This window comes from Arachis hypogaea, chromosome 16 (assembly GCF_003086295.3).
Source record: "Arachis hypogaea cultivar Tifrunner chromosome 16, arahy.Tifrunner.gnm2.J5K5, whole genome shotgun sequence".
Lineage (NCBI taxonomy): Eukaryota > Viridiplantae > Streptophyta > Magnoliopsida > Fabales > Fabaceae > Arachis > Arachis hypogaea.
In genome coordinates, this window is record NC_092051.1 from 121,245,052 (window position 1) to 121,263,523 (window position 18,472).

The 18,472-nt window shown below is 31.8% G+C and overlaps 1 long non-coding RNA gene across 1 annotated transcript; it reads left to right on the forward strand.

Annotated features, from left to right (window-relative positions):
- Positions 1-15,545: 15,545 nt before the first annotated feature.
- LOC112754789 (uncharacterized) lies at positions 15,546-17,024 on the forward strand. The gene is made up of 2 exons (XR_011874472.1): positions 15,546-16,025; positions 16,488-17,024. It is a non-coding gene; the product is annotated as an uncharacterized lncRNA (long non-coding RNA).
- Positions 17,025-18,472: the final 1,448 nt, after the last annotated feature.

Genomic DNA, 18,472 nt, shown 5'->3' on the forward strand with positions numbered 1-18,472 from the left:
ACTGGATAACTGCTAATTTGGTGGGTTAATATTCAAAATAATCCTGAAATTTGATTTCGACTTAATTTAATCTTCAAATTACCAATTGATTCAAATTATTCCTTGAAATTTTAAAACATAGTTAAAATTGGCTTTTTCATCTATTTCTGTCACCAAAAAACTGACATGACATGTGTAGTTAACACTTAGTAGTCTTAATAATTGTCTGACGTGGCAAAATTTTTGTATGCAATTTAGCCCCAAGTTTAAAAAAAAAAACTTAACAACCATTATTTCTCCCAAATCATTGAGTTTCTAGTGAATTGGGGAGCAGGAGCAAGCCTCACGTAACTCTAACATGTCCTCTGAATCTGCCTCTTTTCGTGCTTCTTTATTCTATTAGCCTTCATCATCCTCTGCTTCGGCCTCTGAGTCATCGTCGCCCGTCACAGCTGTGGGTCAGCATCTGTCTCTGTTCTGTCTCTGCGTATTCTGGTTCTTCTTTTCCGTCGAGGTGCTCGAATTGGCCATCTATCTCCACTCCTCTTCTGAATATTCCGCTGCTTGTGTTAGGAAGTTTTGGGTGACCCTGATCTGCATAGTGCTAGGTAAACAAATGTGAAAAGCTTTTAACTTGGCCTACAGTAACACCATGTGCGCACAACATCGACGAGACTTAAAATCACTTTCTAAAATTAGACTCTTGAGACTTAACCCTCTTTTTTGGTGTCATGGGATTCTGATTTCTTTTAATTGGAATGCCCACCATAAAAATTCATTGTAGCAAAGTTCTCTCAAAAGGGTGGACAACAACTATTTTCTTGGGAACATTTTTTCGAAAAACAAAGAGAGAACTTAGGTTGAAAGTTGAAATTTTCTGGAAAAAATTATTGTACTAATACTTTTACTTGAAGGATTTAATCTTACCTGATACCCGATTGATTTGATTGATTTCAGCTTCCTCAACAATTTTTCTTTTAACGCATTCATTCTTTTCTCCAGAATAAAAAATAATAAAAAAAATTGAACTTGATTTTGTTATCTGAACAAATTAGGGTGAAGATTGAGAAAATGAAGTTTAAAACTTTCTCTTTTTTATTTCTTTAGATTCTTCTTATGATGTGATGTATTGGACTCTTAGTTTTAATGGCTTGTTTGGCCAATGATGGTTGCTTCAATGGTAGAGAGAGAGAGGTGGTAAGTACAACAGAAGGGTAAAACTGAAAAAAAAAATTGTTGACTATATGGCCTCTGAAATTTCTCAGGTCAGCTTTTCGGTGACGGAAAACGACGGAAGAGTTAAATTGGGGCATGGGTCAAAATTTTAGGGTACAAATTGAGTCAATTAAAAGTTTTAGGACTAAATTGCGTCGGGGTCAAATTTCAAGAGTCATTTTGAGTATTAACTCCTAGTTTGGTCGGTTCTTAGGCCAATTTTTTGCCAAGCGGTTTTTACGGTCAATTGAATTGGCCAAATGATCGATTCCCAACTAATTTAGCCGAATCGGTCAATTTGGTTCGATTTTTAAAATTATGGTAATTACCTATTATATATGGATACTGACACAGAATACAAAACACAACACAAATACGGAACACGATACGACATGGGACACGCAGACATATGAATTTAAAATTTTTATAAAACACGGAGAAACAGTATATATATAGTTCTATACATATACATAAATAGTTCTATACATATACATAAATAAAAAATATATGAATTATATTTTGTTAAACTCCATGTTATCGGTTATTAAAAACATTTAAATTACATATATTAATTATTTTTTGTTATAATTATTTCGTTTTATATATATGATTATTTTTTATTCTATAATCGTGCAATAATTTTTTATTTTTTATATCCATATACGGAAATGTTTGGTAACCAAAGAAAATCAGCCAAAAACAGCCATAACTTGCCTTATTTAACATTCATTAATTGTTGTGACAATTAATTAATGCTAAATAAGGTAAGTTCTGGCTGTTTTTTTGTCTACCTAGCATTACCCATCCATATATATTTTTCAATCCCGACCCCATTCATATGCATATTAACATTTTTTTAAATACTGATGTTTTAATTTTTCGTTTTCCTTTTTTTCACGTATCTTTCCTTTTTTAAATAGTGATGTTTTAATATTTCCTTTTTTTAAAATATATTTTTTTAATAATTACATTACTAATCTAAAATATCAAATGAGAAAAAAAAGGTGATACATATATCCAAAAAGAAAATAGACTTAAAAATTAGAAAAAAATGTAAAAATAATATATTAAAAAAGAATAGTCGTAATATATAAATTGAGTCAACAATTTAAATTTCTCTAAAACTAATTTTGTAAGACCCGGTTAATTAACGGCTAATTAACCCATATATGAGAATTTATTCTAGAAAGCCAAAAATGATATTTTTATGGCTTAATATGATAGAGGAAATTGAGACGAGAATTTCGGTACCAATTTTATAGAATTCGGACCAAGATTGGACCGAACGGGCCAAACCGGGCCAACCGGACCCAAAGTGGGCCCTTGGCCCAACATAACTAAACCAAAACCCTAGTTTTCAGTACTCTCTCTCCTCACAACACACTCAAACACGCTGAAATTGAAGAGAGGGGAGGAAGAACACTCTCTCAAGTTCTTTCTCTCACTTGATCTTCAAACCACCATAACTTTTGATCTAGAGCTCCGATTGCCGCTCCGTTTGTGGCCACGCGTTCACCGCGGAGAGCTCTACAAAACCCATACAACTAATCTTGAGGTAAGCCACGTGTTTCTGTTCGAAATTCCAGCCCTTATTTTCGAGTTTCATGGGTAAAATGTTGAGATTTTGGGTTCTTTGATGTTATAGGACCCAACTCTCTTGAAGGAGAAGGTTAATCTTGTCTCCTTGGACCTTGGGTGTGGTAAGATTCTCAACCCTAGTGTGATTTTGTTGTTCTATGATGTTTGGGTTTTGAGATGTTGTGTATGGGTATGATGGTTGTGGCTTAGGTTGTGTATATGTGAATATTGGAGCTTGATTGGTGACTTTGAAAAGCTTGGAAAGGGTTTGGTGGTGAAAAATCTGTTCTTGGAGGTGTTGAGGCCTTGAGAGCTTGTGGATAAGTGGTTTGGAAGTGCTCCGGGGGAGCTTGGGAAAATCGGCTAAGGTATGGTTTCGGTTTCCCGTATCTAATATGTAATGTGGTAGGAAATACTTAGGCTAGAGGCCCTAAGATAGGCATTGAATTGTTGATGTTGTTGAATGATTGAGATATATGACGTGGTCATATATGTGATGATGATTATTAAGGCCTTAGTGGTATGATGTATGAGAAATATGCATGTTGTGATATATACTTGATGATTGGTTATGGTTGAATTGTGGGTTGAACCATGTTGATGGTGAGTATGATGTTGATTGTGTACAATAATAATTTATTGGAATTGGTGTTGTTGAGAATTGGCATGAGGAATAGTATATGATATGTCAATGTGTTTGAGTTTGAGCCACTTGGGTGAAGTGGGGTAAAATGATGAGATAGTGATTTTGGTAATTTGTGGTAATGTGTGTCAATGTGTGAGTTGAGGAGGCTTGATGTTGAATTTGATATATTTTGATTGATTTCAAAGAAAAGGGATGAACTTGACATGTTTTGATTGGTTTTGAAAAGAGTTGGAAATGGCTTGTTTTGAAATTGGCACTTTGTGGTTTTGTATGAAAAAATGGTTTTTGGGCACACTTTGGCGGGACATAACTTGGACTACGGATCTCCGTTTTGTACCAAATCTGTTTAGAAATGAAATTGGATCCGGGATGTCCATGCCGTTCGAAGAACGAGTGAAAAACGATTTAAAATGAGGAAGTTATGTCCGTCGGAAGATTGGGGTTTGAATCTGTAAATTCTGCAGCTTTTAACTTAGAAAATTTTTAGCAGAATGACCCCTCGCGCATAGGCGCACTTGGTGCGTACGCGCCGTTCTTCGAGAAAGCGCCATCCACGCGTGCGCGTGGAGTGCGCGTACGCGTGGACCTGTTTTCATCCCAAAGTTGATTTTTGAGTTTTAAAAGCCAAATTTCATACTTCTAAGCCTCCGATCTCACCACTTATGTCTTAAATCATTATGATATGCCTAGCATGAGAAAAAGGGCTAGTGAATGTGGTAACTTGCGAGTGAAGCAAGGGAAAAAATGAATGATCATTGAGGATCAAAGATGATTATGTGAGATGCGGAGAATGGCGGTGGAAGTGCTTGTTGTGCCATGGGCCGAAGGGCCGTAATTGTTAATGAATTGGTTGGTTATGGATTTAACCGTGAGCCGGATGGCTAGATTATTGCCGTGTTACGGCGGAGCCATCTTTATGGCCAAGTATAAATGCATATATGATGTTGATTGAATTGTGAAGGTTTGCACTTCCACCATTGGAGATGAGGGTTTCCCTGGGTAGTAGCAATGGCTAGCCACCATGTGCTCCAGGTTGAGACTCGAAGCTCTTTTGACCCTATGTCGTAAGTGTGGCCGGGCACTGTGAAAGGCCCGGATGAGCTCGCCCCCATAAATATTCACCAGTGATGGTGATGGATAAATATTCACCAGTGAGGGTGATGGATATGGATCATGATTATGATCAAGTTTATGATGAGTATAACTCGAGTTGGGGATGCACGACAGAGGGACAGTCCAATGGTTAGCTACCAGGACTTGTCGGGTTGGCTCTATAACCGACAGATGATATCATCAGCCACTAGGGACAGGCATTCATCATATGCATACTATGTGAATTGTTTGAGATTGCCTATTTGACTGCATATTACTTGCTAATTGTCTAAATGTCTTAACTGCTCCTATTTGTATATTCTTTGTCTGATATAACTGTGTTTGCTATAATATACTCCTGCTGGTGGTTGGGAGGTTTGAAGGAATTGGAAAGGGAAGTATTAGTTAGACTGAAGAATCTTTAGTCAGATACCCTTATATGGTTTAGCTTGTTTATAAGCTTTGATATTATCTGGAGGAAGTTCTAGGATTGCCTTTGGCTTTCCTCTATTATTATGTATTATATATGTGGAAGCTGTTACCGTGCTGGGGACCTCTGGTTCTCACCCATGCGGATTTTGTGGTTTTCAGATGCAGGACGCGAGGCTTCTCGTTGAGGCATGCTGGAGACTTCTGGATTAGCGAAGATCCTTTGTTCTTGGGACTCTGTTTTGGTTTATATATCTTGTTTAGATACTTTTATCTCCATTAAATAATACAAACTGTGATGACTCCTTCTAGAGGGGATTTTGGAGAATAGGTTGTATGTATTTGTGTTCCTTTGGGTTTCCTTTGGGGTTTCCTTATTTTATTATATGTATATATTATTATGCTCGGACCGGTTATCTTCGCAGCCGGATTTTGAGTCTTGATATTCCCGTTTTTGACACTCTTTATATATATGATCTTGCGTTAGCTTATCCTTTGCTCGTTACGTTATCGATCGGAGTGTTGCGCGTTCGAGTTATGGTTTTTGTTTACCCCTTTTTCTACAAAGGCTCCTAGTTATAATCAATTATTCATACTACTATACGTACTAAATTTTTGTTTTAGAGGTCGTAATACCTTGCCATCTCTGAATTATGACTTAAGCATAAGACTCTGTATGGTAGGGTGTTACAAATTTAATCAAATACCAATATTAGAAATAAATTACTTAAATAATATTTAATATTTTCTAGTCCTTAGACACGTATAGATTAGAGTCATTCTCATAACGACAACTAACTAAAATAACATCGTAAGTTCGAATATTTAGAATTCGTGCAAATTCAGACCATTCCCTTGTTCTTTGAAAACCTCCTGTATCCCTAATAGAGTTGAATCGCAATTCCTTTTATGGAAAAAAAAAGTTACGGAGGTGGCTTTGATGTGTTGGAGACCAAAATTCTGAAGTCACTATTTATATTTGAGTGTGACACCCATTAAACCCTAAAGGCCAAATAAAATAGTATCTTTGGTTTTATTCTCATTTAATTATAAATCAAAAATAATAATAACTTATTTAATTCAACATTTATGATAATAAATGAGATGACCATTATATAAGTCATTTAATATAAAATAGCTTAATTTGCGATTATAATTAATATATGTATTGCCTATAAATAGATTAGGAAATAATAATTTCGTAACAAAATAATCATTCAATTTGAATTACAATTAATTGATTAATAGAAATTATAATAAATTGTATGATACTTAAATAATTAACCAAATTAATTAGCTGATATCATTAATTTATTATAATAAATTGAATTTAATGAGTTAAAAGAAATAAATTGAAAAATACCATTAAAAACATGCCACAACAGTTTTATCATTAAGTGCAGAAATTTAATTTTTATATAATAGAATAGATATTTACAGATTATTATATTAAACACAGACTAAAAAATATATTAAACAAAATAAAAGCATAAATGGTAAAATATAACCTAAAAATTCACTTAAATACAAAAAGAACCTGTGATGAATTATAATTAATCTTTATATGAGAAGTAAAAGTAAAATAAACAATTAAAAATAAAGTAAAAAAAAGCAATTAAAAAAATAAAAGAAGATAGAAAAGATAATGTGTGAAGTAGATAAAAAAATGTATTATAATAAAAGATTAATATAATTAATTAATACAAAGGATGAAAGAGAAAAATTAAAATACGATCTTATTAAAAAAATTTCAAAAAATTTATTTTAAAGAATAACATATTAATCAACTTTTACAAAAATATTACAAAAATTTAAATTATCTTTAAATAAAATAATAATACCTTTAAGAATTATTAATCAAAATAAATAAAAAAAATTAATATAAAACAAAATTATAGAAAAATATTAACAAAATTAAGATAAAAAAATAAAAATAAAAAATTACAAATATTTTATCTGAAATATAAAAAAAGGGAGAAAAGGGATATATAAAATAATAAGATAATAAATTAAATTAATTGAGTTTATTTATTTAATTACTTTATATATTATTTATTAAATAATTTAATATTTATCTCGATCAAATTAAATAATAAATTAGTTATAATTAATTTGATTTAATGAATCAAACAAAATTTAAAATAATTTGATATTTACTCTAATTAAATTAAATATTTGAAGTTATGATTAATGTAATTTAATGAATCAAATAAAATATTAAATGATGAAATATTTATGCTAATCAAATCAAATTACATCATTGATTAGTTATAATTAATACAATTGAACGAATCAAACACGTTAAATTGAAAAATAATTTAGTTAGTTTGTGTCTTAAGGACACATTCTAAAAATATTTATTTTTCAACAATTTTTATAAAATATTTTTTATAATATTTTTAACCCATGGTCTAAAGGCACAATTATAATAACCCATTAAAAAATACTTAATTAGTTAATACAAATAAATAGTATAATTAATTTAGTTCAATAAATTAAAAGAAATAAATGTGAAAGAAAAAGATAAAGAAAAAGTGAAATTATAAAAATGTGTAGCCATCAAAAAATAAAAAAAGTCTCTTTTAATTTTTTATTTATTAATTATTAATTTATTATAATTAATTTCACAATATTTATTATACGTTATTCATCTTACAAATTAATACAATCAATTAATTGATATCAATTATCGATAATTAATTTTAATTAATATAACTCATTTCGTTATACTTTCTAAATAAATAATTAAAAATGCATGTCTCAATTTTTTGTTAAGTAGAATAAAATAAAATACATAAATTGAGTAGATATAAATCTGGAAATTATAACATTTTATTAACCACTCAAATAAATTAATACCATAAAACTAAATTTAATGTCTATTTTAAAAATAATTACTGACCTTTTATTCTTTTAATTATTTATAATTTAAATAAAGTAATACCCTATAACTTATTTTGTTATCTATTTTAAGTAATTACTAACAAATAATAGCATATTTATAAATATTAATAATAAAAATTGTCTCACTAATGTAAATGATCAATATAATAATTAGGGCAATTTACGCAAATAAAATGATTGAGGAAAACGTTTATGCAAATACAACATTGGCAATTTTCAAATGCAAATGCAACAAACGCAACTATATATAATCCGCTACACCCTGTAGCGGAATTTAATTGCACGTAATCCGCTACAGGGTCTTGCGGATTACGTTGAGAGCGAGGTTACTCATAAACCGCTACACCCTGTAGCGGTTTATGACCAATGGGTGTAGCGGATTATGTGTATGGTGTGTGTGTATATATACCACGTGAGGCTGTAGCGGAAATCAGTTGAGTTATTTTGGAGAGAAAGTAGAGAGAAGGGAGAGAGTATTCAAGTGCTTGGTTAGTTTCGAAGAATGGAGGATGAACGGCGGCTGTACCGGCTCGACGGCGTTGTTCACGTAGCCGGAACCATCGATGCAGAGGTAAGTGTCTATATTTACAAACACTATTTTAATAAATGTATATTTTATTCACTATTAAGGAATTAATTCATTAATTAGATAGATAGAGACTTAGTTTAGGTTTTGGTGTGAAAATGAAAATTTGAAATATAAACTTTGATATTTAACATTTAATAGTCAACGTAGAGAGGTAAATTAGGGTTTTCAAAACCCAATTAGCTTAAGACTAGAAATACAAGCTATAGTTTGGTTGGTGATGTTATTGTTAGAAATTAAGCCGGTGTTCTTTATTTCTGAAAATGCAGCCAACCCGATGTGTGTATAGCGTCTGTAGGCAACAGAATATGCCGTTACATGATAGGATCATACCTTACTTAGAGAGGGTTGGGTTGTACCACCTGGCTAGGCTGAACGCGCATTGGTTCTGGTTGGATGAACCTTTGGTCAGCGCATTTATCGACAGGTGGCAGCCGGAGACCCACACTTTCTATATGCCATTCGGAGAGTGTACTATCACGCTCCAGGACGTGGCATACCAGCTCGGGCTGCCCGTGGATGGCCAGGCTGTTTCCGGGTGCATGACAGACTTCCACATCCACATCGAGGGGCCAGACCGGCATGGGAGTGGTTCGAGAAGTTATTTGGTGAGCTTCCGCCACCTGATAAGAGAAAGTTATACACAGTCCACTTCACATGGTTTCATGATCGGTTCAGGGTGTTACCAGCGGATGCTTCGGAGGAGACTGTGCGCATATATGCACGCGCGTATATTATGATGATTCTGTCGACACAGCTGTTCATGGACAAGAGTGCTAACCGAGTCCACCTTCGCTGGTTGCCTTTTGTGGCGAGACTTGACGATATGGGCAGCTATAGCTGGGGCACCGCTGCATTGGCGTGGCTGTACCGATGCATGTGCAGGGTGGCGAACAGGAACGTCACCAACTTGGCTGGACCCCTGCAGTTGCTACAGTCATGGATCTTTTGGCGGTTTCCCACGCTGAGGCCGCCGGGTTTTGATGCTTTCTCTTTTCCGTTGGCATCCAGGTATACTTTAATTCATTCTTTCTTTCAAGTTCATTACGTTCTATATTTGAAATTACATACTTACGTGCTATTTCTGCTACTCAGATGGGCCACATATTTACCCTCTTCTGATGGAAAGGAACGGCGTATTATACAGTATCGTCTGGCATTGGATCGACTGACTCATCGAGATGTAAGTTATTCTGTTTTTCTTTGTTGTTACTTTAATTGTTTTTTTTTACACTTATATGTATACATTGGTATAATTCTGAACTTGCCTCATGTCTATCAGATTGTCTGGGAGCCTTACGGTTCACTGGACGTACTGGCAGTCATCCATCCTGAGATACTGACGGAGGAGCACAGCCGGTTATGGCGGGCTGTCACTAGCCTGATCTACTTTGCAGTTATTGAGTGGCATCAGGTAGACAGGGTCTTCCCACAGCTAGGGGGTGTACAGCATTTGCCTGAGCCAGCGCTCAACATAGAGTATCTTCATAGTAAGGACTGCAGGGGTGGAGATAGATGGTTCCCCACTTACTATAGGACATGGCATCAGCATTGGGACGAGCGACTTCGTTCTGTGTTGAGTGTACATAGAGTTCCTGATCCTGGTCCATCCCCTGGGTACCTGGACTGGTGGCACCGTGTTGCACATAGGATTCTTTCACCAGGAGTTGCTTTCGCCGACCCCAGGCCGACCCAGGTTCCGGACGATGCTATACTCAGAGGATCTTCCCAGGCGCCGACTAGAGTTCCAGCGTCCGATATGCCGGATAACAGACGTTTGGAGCGGAGACGACGCATCGGCACACGTGCCACTGATCACAACTGGCGCTGGCTAGACGACATGATGCAGGAGGAGCACGTTGGTGGTGATGACGGAGGCCAGGTAGATCATCGTCTTCGTCGATCTTCTGCTAGACGACGAGCTGCTCGTGGTGGAGGAGCACCTCCCGTCCACCACGATGACGAGGCAGGATCGTCCTGTCAGCACCTTACAGACACTCATGCTGGTGGCACCGCGGAGGCTAGTACGGGTGGTACACCTTTTACCCATGTCTCTAACTCTCAGGTACTACATGGGTGTAGCACACAGCTGTTAGCCGATCTTGCTACCACTTCTTTCACCATGGATTTGGATGATCAGTTGGGTGGACCCCAGTTCTATGCGGATTTTGCTGAGATCATACGGGGTGACGACGTTCATCAGTACCAGAGCCCGATCCCAGGCGGTCCTTCAGACCATACAGAGTATAGGCCACAGCCAACGGATATGCCTGAGACCCAAGTTCCTGAGACCCAGCTCCCGGTCGACTTGAATGAGCCCGCAGGCAGCCCGTACGACACTTGGTTCGGGATGGGGGGGACGCCACCATCTGCATTTGGAGTTGCGGCACAGGAGGCTCTGCCGGGAGATCGACGAGCGGCTAGGGTTAGGCGTCCGACTCGATGTGGCACAGGCTCGCACCTACTTGGTCCATTCGGAGGCGACCAAGATGTTGACGGTGACCACCAGTAGTGTCCGACTCTCTTAATTTCTCACAGTTATCTATGTATGAATTATGACTTATTTATTTTCTATTAGGGTTAACGACTTGTGACAGTTATATCTGTATTAGTTATGTATAATTATACCTGTAGTATTTTTGTACCAGCTACTGCGAATGACGATTGTATTTTGTATCAATTCGTGTTAAATGCATCATGGGTTTAAAACCCTAACATAAAAACACACACCATACACATAATCCGCTACAGGGTGTAGCGGATTATGCCTAAACGCCCATTGGTCATAAACCGCTACAGGGTGTAGCGGTTTATGAGTAACCTCGCTCTCAACGTAATCCGCGAGACCCTATAGCGGATTACGTGCAATTAAATTCTGCTACAGGGTGTAGCGGATTATATATAGTTGCGTTTGTTGTATTTGCGTCTGGAAATTGCCAATGTTGTATTTGCGTAAACGTTTTCCTCAATCATTTTATTTGCGTAAATTGCCCTAATAATTATATGAAAAAATAACTAATTACATAATTGCATAATTTTCAAGATCCTATATAGTTGAATCTAATAGACAAATAAAAGAAATATCTATATACTAATATCTAATAGACAAATAAAAAATATCTATATGATAATATCTTAATATTTTATTTTAGCATACTATAAATCATATTATAAATTTATATTTTATATTATAATTTTAAATTAACTCCTTAAACATATTATAACATAAACCATCTAAAAAGTTACACCAAATTAACGAATATCATATGGGTCACAACATACACTCTAAATTATCACGATATTTTAAATAACAAGAACACCAATACAGAGAAATCAATGAATATAACTAAAATAAAAAGAGCAACAAAGAGACACACAAAAAAATAATAATAATAAAGAAAATCAATAAAAATATTAACATATAAACCACATACATGAACAATGTATATATTAATCGTAAATCACAAAAAAAAAGACATATATATATGAATTGAAGTACACATGACATAATAGAATATTACAAAACAAAATTATAGTAAGATTATTTAAAAACAACGTAAAGATGGCACATCTTTTTTGTTAATCATAAGCTAAAAGTAAAAAAACTATGCGCCTAATAATAAGCAATTAAAATACAAAAATTTTAAAAATATATAAAAAAATGAAATATATAAATAAAGATAAAAGAAATAAAAATTAAATAAAATACAATTAATTCTTATATTTCGTTATCATATTTATTATTTATTTAATATTTACTCCAATCAAATCAAACAATTAATATAATTAATCAAATTAATTAATTGATGTAATTAATTATAATTAGTCAATTCATATAAATTATAATAAATGGTGAGATTTGAATGTCTAATCAAATTAATTAATTGATATAATTAATTAATTATAATTGATTTACTTTAATTAATTAAATAAAATAAATCAGGAAACACTTCAAGAGCATGCCACATCAATTCCATCATTAAGTGCAAAAATCTAATTTTTATATAATAGAATAGATAGAATAGATAGATAATAAAGATATTTCCTTAAATTAGTATAATTATGCATTATTTATTAAATATTAATTATAATATTGTAATATAATTTTAATAAAAAAAATTTTCTAAAATAAATTTATTTAGAGAAATATAAATTGATTATTAATAACCGGTGCCATTATCATATAATTATCATATTATTATTATTATTATTATTATTATTATTATTATTATTATTATTATTATTAAAAATATTTTTGATTGATAATTAATAAATAGTTTAATAATGTATTAAATATTAATTTTATATAACTATCATAAAGATATTTTCTTAAATTAGTATAATTATGCATTATTACTTAAATACTAATTATAGTATAATTATAATAAATATATTTTTATAAAATAAACTTAAAAGAAAAAATAGTGTATTTATTTTGGCGGGAAAATAAATTCATGAGGAATCGATACCTCAATTTCATTAGATGGAGAAAAACTCAATTTTAGTATATTAAGTAGATTTTCAAAAATGATATTTCTCTAAAATATTTTATTAGTATATATTTTTCTTCCTTGGTAATAAGATTATAAAATTTATATAATATAAAATTCATAACATATATCGTTTAGTAATATATGAATAAAAATACCTGATCGAAATATTCGTTAAAATTAATAAATATCTTGATAAATATCTTTGGTATTTAATATGGTTAAAATTATAGTTATTACATGATATATTTTATAACCCGGTTATTATTTGTAATATATCATGAAAGGTTATATTTTAATTAAAGGTTTAAAATATATCACGTAAAAAGTAAAAGAATAAATGTTATATTTTATCAATATTATTATAATTTAAATATATTTTTTCTTAAATAGTTTTTGATAAATATTTATTAGTATCACTTGATATTAATGATATAATTATTTTAGGTTAAAGATTTTAACATATTTCATTCAAAAGGTTATTAGTTTTTTTATATTAATCGGTTTTAGTAATCTACATTTTCAATAATCAAACTTATTATTATTATCATTATTATTATTATAAATAAAATGATTAAAAATATTTTTAATTGATAATTAATAAGTAGTTTAATAATACATTAAATATTAATCTGATATGATTATAATCAAGACAATTTTTTAAATTAGTATAATTATGTATCATTCATTAAATACTAATTATAATATAATTATATTAATTAAAGATATTTTTTTAAAATAAATTTAGAAGAGATAATAGTACAATCATTTTGGAGGGAAAATGGATTCACGAAAAAGTGACACCTCACCATCATAAGTTGGAAGAAAACCCAGTTTTAATATATATATAATAATAATAATATAAAGTATTTTTTAGATAAACTGTAATGATATTTTAGTATTTTATTGATATTAAAATATAAATTATTTTTTTAATAATTAATATCTTTTTTTTTAATTGTATAAAGTATTTAAAATATATTTTGTTTTAATAATTAATAATATATATTATTTCTTAACTCATTTCAAGAATACATGTTAAGAATAAGACTGAACATGCTAACATTTGATGGTATTTAGGTGTGTTTAAGTGTAAGAGTTTCTTATTTTTTATTAAGATACAGAAGACACGCGTACCGAATGAGTGTCGATGTGTGTCGTGTCCGAAATATGGCTGACACGAAAACACGACAAATCAAAGAAGTGTCCGTACGGTCATAGGTAATTACAAACTAGTGAGAATTAAAAATGAGCCGAGGAAAAATGCAACGCTTTGCTCTACGTTGCTTACCCTTTATTTTTAACATTAGTACGGGTATTTGTGGATGTTTGGAAGTGTCATTGCTGCTGCAACTTTAATCAAAAGTGAAGTGCAATGACAATAGAGTTGGTAAAATTTGTTTAAATGTTTATGATTTTTAAAAGTATTTTTGTAAGAGTTTAATCTATTACTATGCTAAAGATAGTCGAAAGTCGGAACCCATAGTTGCTCAACAAGTAGTGTGCAGTTGATTCACAAGTGGTAATGCTAAATAGTTGCAAATGAAAATAACAAAACTGATTCGACAGGATATTTCTCACACAAATTTTAAATTAAAAATCAAATTTTGATTTTTTTTTTCTCCTTAAATTCTCTCTCCTTAGGATTTAGTTAGAATCTTGTCTTGACCCGTAGAAATGCACCTTGTTACGTTTTTGCATCTCTCCTTTGTGTCGATTAGACATTTCGAGCTGCACCAAACTGTTTCGCGTAGGATTACCGTGCAAAAATACATAACTGTCAGAATTACACTTCTACTGTGATGTTATCTTTCAAGTTGAAGAAGCTTTTTTTTTTTTACCTAATTGCAACCCAATTCAACCTAGAGACCCAATTTGAGTAGAAGATAATAAAACTCTTGCAGTAAGTCCGCAAATATTACAATTTATTATTATTGCTTGTTAAATATGACTAGTGTATGTTCCCGTATCCTACACGGGATAATACATAAAATTATATAAAAAAATTTATTAAAATTTAAATAAAAAATATCTATAGTAATTATTATTATTATAAATATTTTACAACTTAAAAATATTAAAAATAATTAATATTTATTTTAATCAATTTGGATTAGTTGAATAGTCATCTTATTTGTCCGTTTAAGCAAGTATTTAGAGTTCGAATCTCGTCTTGTGTATATAACAATTCATTAGTTAGCAACAGACCCTTAATAAATAGAGTATCAATATGTTGTGGATTAGTCATCGACTTGTCGAGTTAGGAAATCCGTAGAAAAAAATTGTATTTGTCTTTAAAATAGATTAATTTTTCATTAATAGCAATACTCATGGATTTTTGTCTTTGTTGAAATTTACGTGGAACAATTTTATTTGTTGGCATGGTTCTGAAAACCGAACCGGACCGGCCGGTTCAACCGGAAAAACCGGGAACCGGTCACCTAGCCGGTCCGGGTAACGTCAAAAACCGTCTGGCAAAAAACCGGTGAAAGAACCGGTCGAACCGGCGGTTAACCGTTGAACCGGGAGAACCGTCCGGTTTTTTGACGGTTTTTTGGTTTGAAATCAGAGATGCAAAACGACGTCGTTTTGCCATATTTAATTTAAAAAAAAAAAAAAGGCAAAAGCAAAACGCGTAACCCTAGTTTTCAGTTTTCCCTTTCCAACGCGTCATTCCCACGCCACCCCCACCTCTTCATCTCATCTCTGAGAATCAGAAACCTTACCCTAACCTAACCCCAGCCACCAGCGCGCCATCACAATCCTCCATGGCCGAACTTTTCTTCTCCGATAGATGGTGCTTTCGCCGCCGGCGGGAATCGTGGGTGCTGTCGCACTCTTCTCATCGCCAATCCCTTCTCATCTTTCCTCTTCTCGTCACCGTTGCACAAAGGAAGCGTTGACCCCGTGGCATAACCGTCGCGAAGGTTTCCCGGTCGATCGTCATCTCTTCAAGCGCGCGCTCTCTCTCTCACTCACTCTCTCTGTGTCTGAGCTTCGAGCTCTCTGTCGCTCTCTGTTCGAGTTCACTTCCCTTGTTCCGTTGTCATCAGCCCGTCGCTTCCCATTCCTCCCTCGCCTCACTTTCCTTCCTCCTTCGCCGCCGGTAAGCGCTGCTGCTTTAATTAATATTGCTTGGTTTGTACATTTGTTAATAATACCGATTCTGGGTTTTGGGTTCTTTGATTTCTGATTCTGAGTTTGATAATTTTGCTTAATCCGAGTTACTGATTTTCTGAAATAATGATTGATTGAATGATTTGATTAAATATTTTCTTTGCTGGGTTAATTTGTTTGAGTTACTTTTGTTGAAGATTAATTTATTTTTGCTGGGTGTTGAAGATGGAACAGGAACAACAGCCAGAAGACATTATTTATTCAATTTGTTGAATGGTGATGTAATTATGAATTCAATTTAATTTGGATTCTGACTTTGGAATTCGATTCAATTTAGTTTTTTCTGCTGATATGTTTTCAGATTAGTTTGGATTCATAAGTTATAACTATACTGTTGATTAATTGATTTGCTGCTGAAAGTTTGAAACTATGTTCCCTTCCCTTTTTTCAGTGTAGTGTATTTTCCACTTTTTCCTCCCTAGCACAATAGCATGAAAACTAGAGTAAATGAATGGAACACAAGCACAATAATGCAAACACAAATGTGACGAGGGTGATGGCGAACAAGTGATCGTGAAGAGTCTTATAACCTGGGTTTGATCTAGCAACATAGTATTTTACTATTTGTCGATAATTCATTGTTGAGCTGGGATAACAGGTCGATTCAGATCATGATAAGTAGAAGTATTTGGCTCGGCTAGTCCTTAAATGCTTGCTTCTGAGTGAAGCACAGAATTGTTGGAACCCTGTCTCTCTTTATTGTATGCTTCTGTTCAGTTTTCATGTCACATTCAACCTTCAAGGGTTGAAGGTGAAAAGCCTTATGGTAGACTAACAGTCTTCTTGTGAAGCATGAGTCAAAAACAGTGTCAATGTGCTTCTATATATCTGAATCAGTGTATTTCAAAGTCCTGCATATGGTAAACTGGTTGTTATGTATCAACAAACTATGCTTGTCTGCACTAATATACTTTTGTTTTGAATAGTATCATTCAATCTATTTATACTTTACAGCCACAATTTAAGTGTTGCTAGATGATATGTACACAAGCCATGCCAATTTAAATTCTTTTGGGTTTCTTAGTATCACTATATTTCTCTTTCTTAATGATCTATGAAGTTGTTTAGTTATAAATTTTTGATGTTTGAAGTTGTTTGTGAATCTCTAATATTAAGTTATGGATAATTTATTATGTGAGATTTTAAATTTTATTAAGTTAGAAATTATTGAATTTATATATTTAAAATTATTTTTAGGTTTTTTAATAATTTTATTTAATATTTAATTAAACCGGTTGAACCCCGGTTGAACCCCGGTCGAACCAGTGAACCATTGAACCAGTGACCTCACCGGTTTATTGACCGGTCCGGTTCTCGCAACCTTGTTTGTTGGTATCATATTCATTCTTGAAATCAAAACAATATGATCAACCTTGTTACATGTTCAAACTTCACATTTTATGAAATGATTTCTAAATTTTTAAATTCATAAACTTATATCAATATAAAAGTTATTAGATCGATTAATATTTCTTGGTAACAAAGTGTACCAAAACACCATCGTTGAGTATTAGTTAGTATGAAGAGAAACCAATAACAATTTTTGTTATTCAATATATAATTTATTCTATGGAAAAATAAATTAATATTTTCTAAACTTGTAAATGTATTTTCTTTTAATTTCTTACACTATTTTATTTGACAATATTTACCGTTAAAAAATAACAAATGACCATACTATTTTACAATATATATGATGTACAAAATAATTTCTTATCTTAAAATTAAATCTGGTTAGTAAGATAAAATTTAAAATATTTTTTTATTTTCTTACTCAAATTTAAATTTAAATTTAAAATTGATTAACAACTCATTTTTTTATTTTAATAAAAAATAAATTGATTAGATACAAAATATTCAGCATTTAATAATTTCAATCATTTAAGTTTTAATTACCAAAAATTGGATTAAAAATTAATTATAAACTTAGTAATCGATAATATAATCGATATATATATATTATTATATTAGTATGTAAATAATAATATCCAATATATTAATTATTTAATATTTTTGATAGAATTAATGTATAATTTATTGAGGATTGATTTATTATCCAAAATTTTTTTTATAAACTTTGTAATATGTGAAAATAGTGATCTTATTTTTTTATTATTATTTAAGAAATTCTTCATAATTTTTTAATTATGTAATTAACTTAATTAATAACCTTTATTATTACTTTTATACTAAAAAAATATCAATTTATACTATTTACATTTTTTTACTACTAATAAATAAATAAATATTTGTACTATTATACTTATTATCCTAGATAATGACTTAAGTTACTTATTTTGTATGTTAAATAATATTTTGCATGTTAAATTTATTAAATATTAAGATGAAAAAATTACTCAATAAATTATATAAATA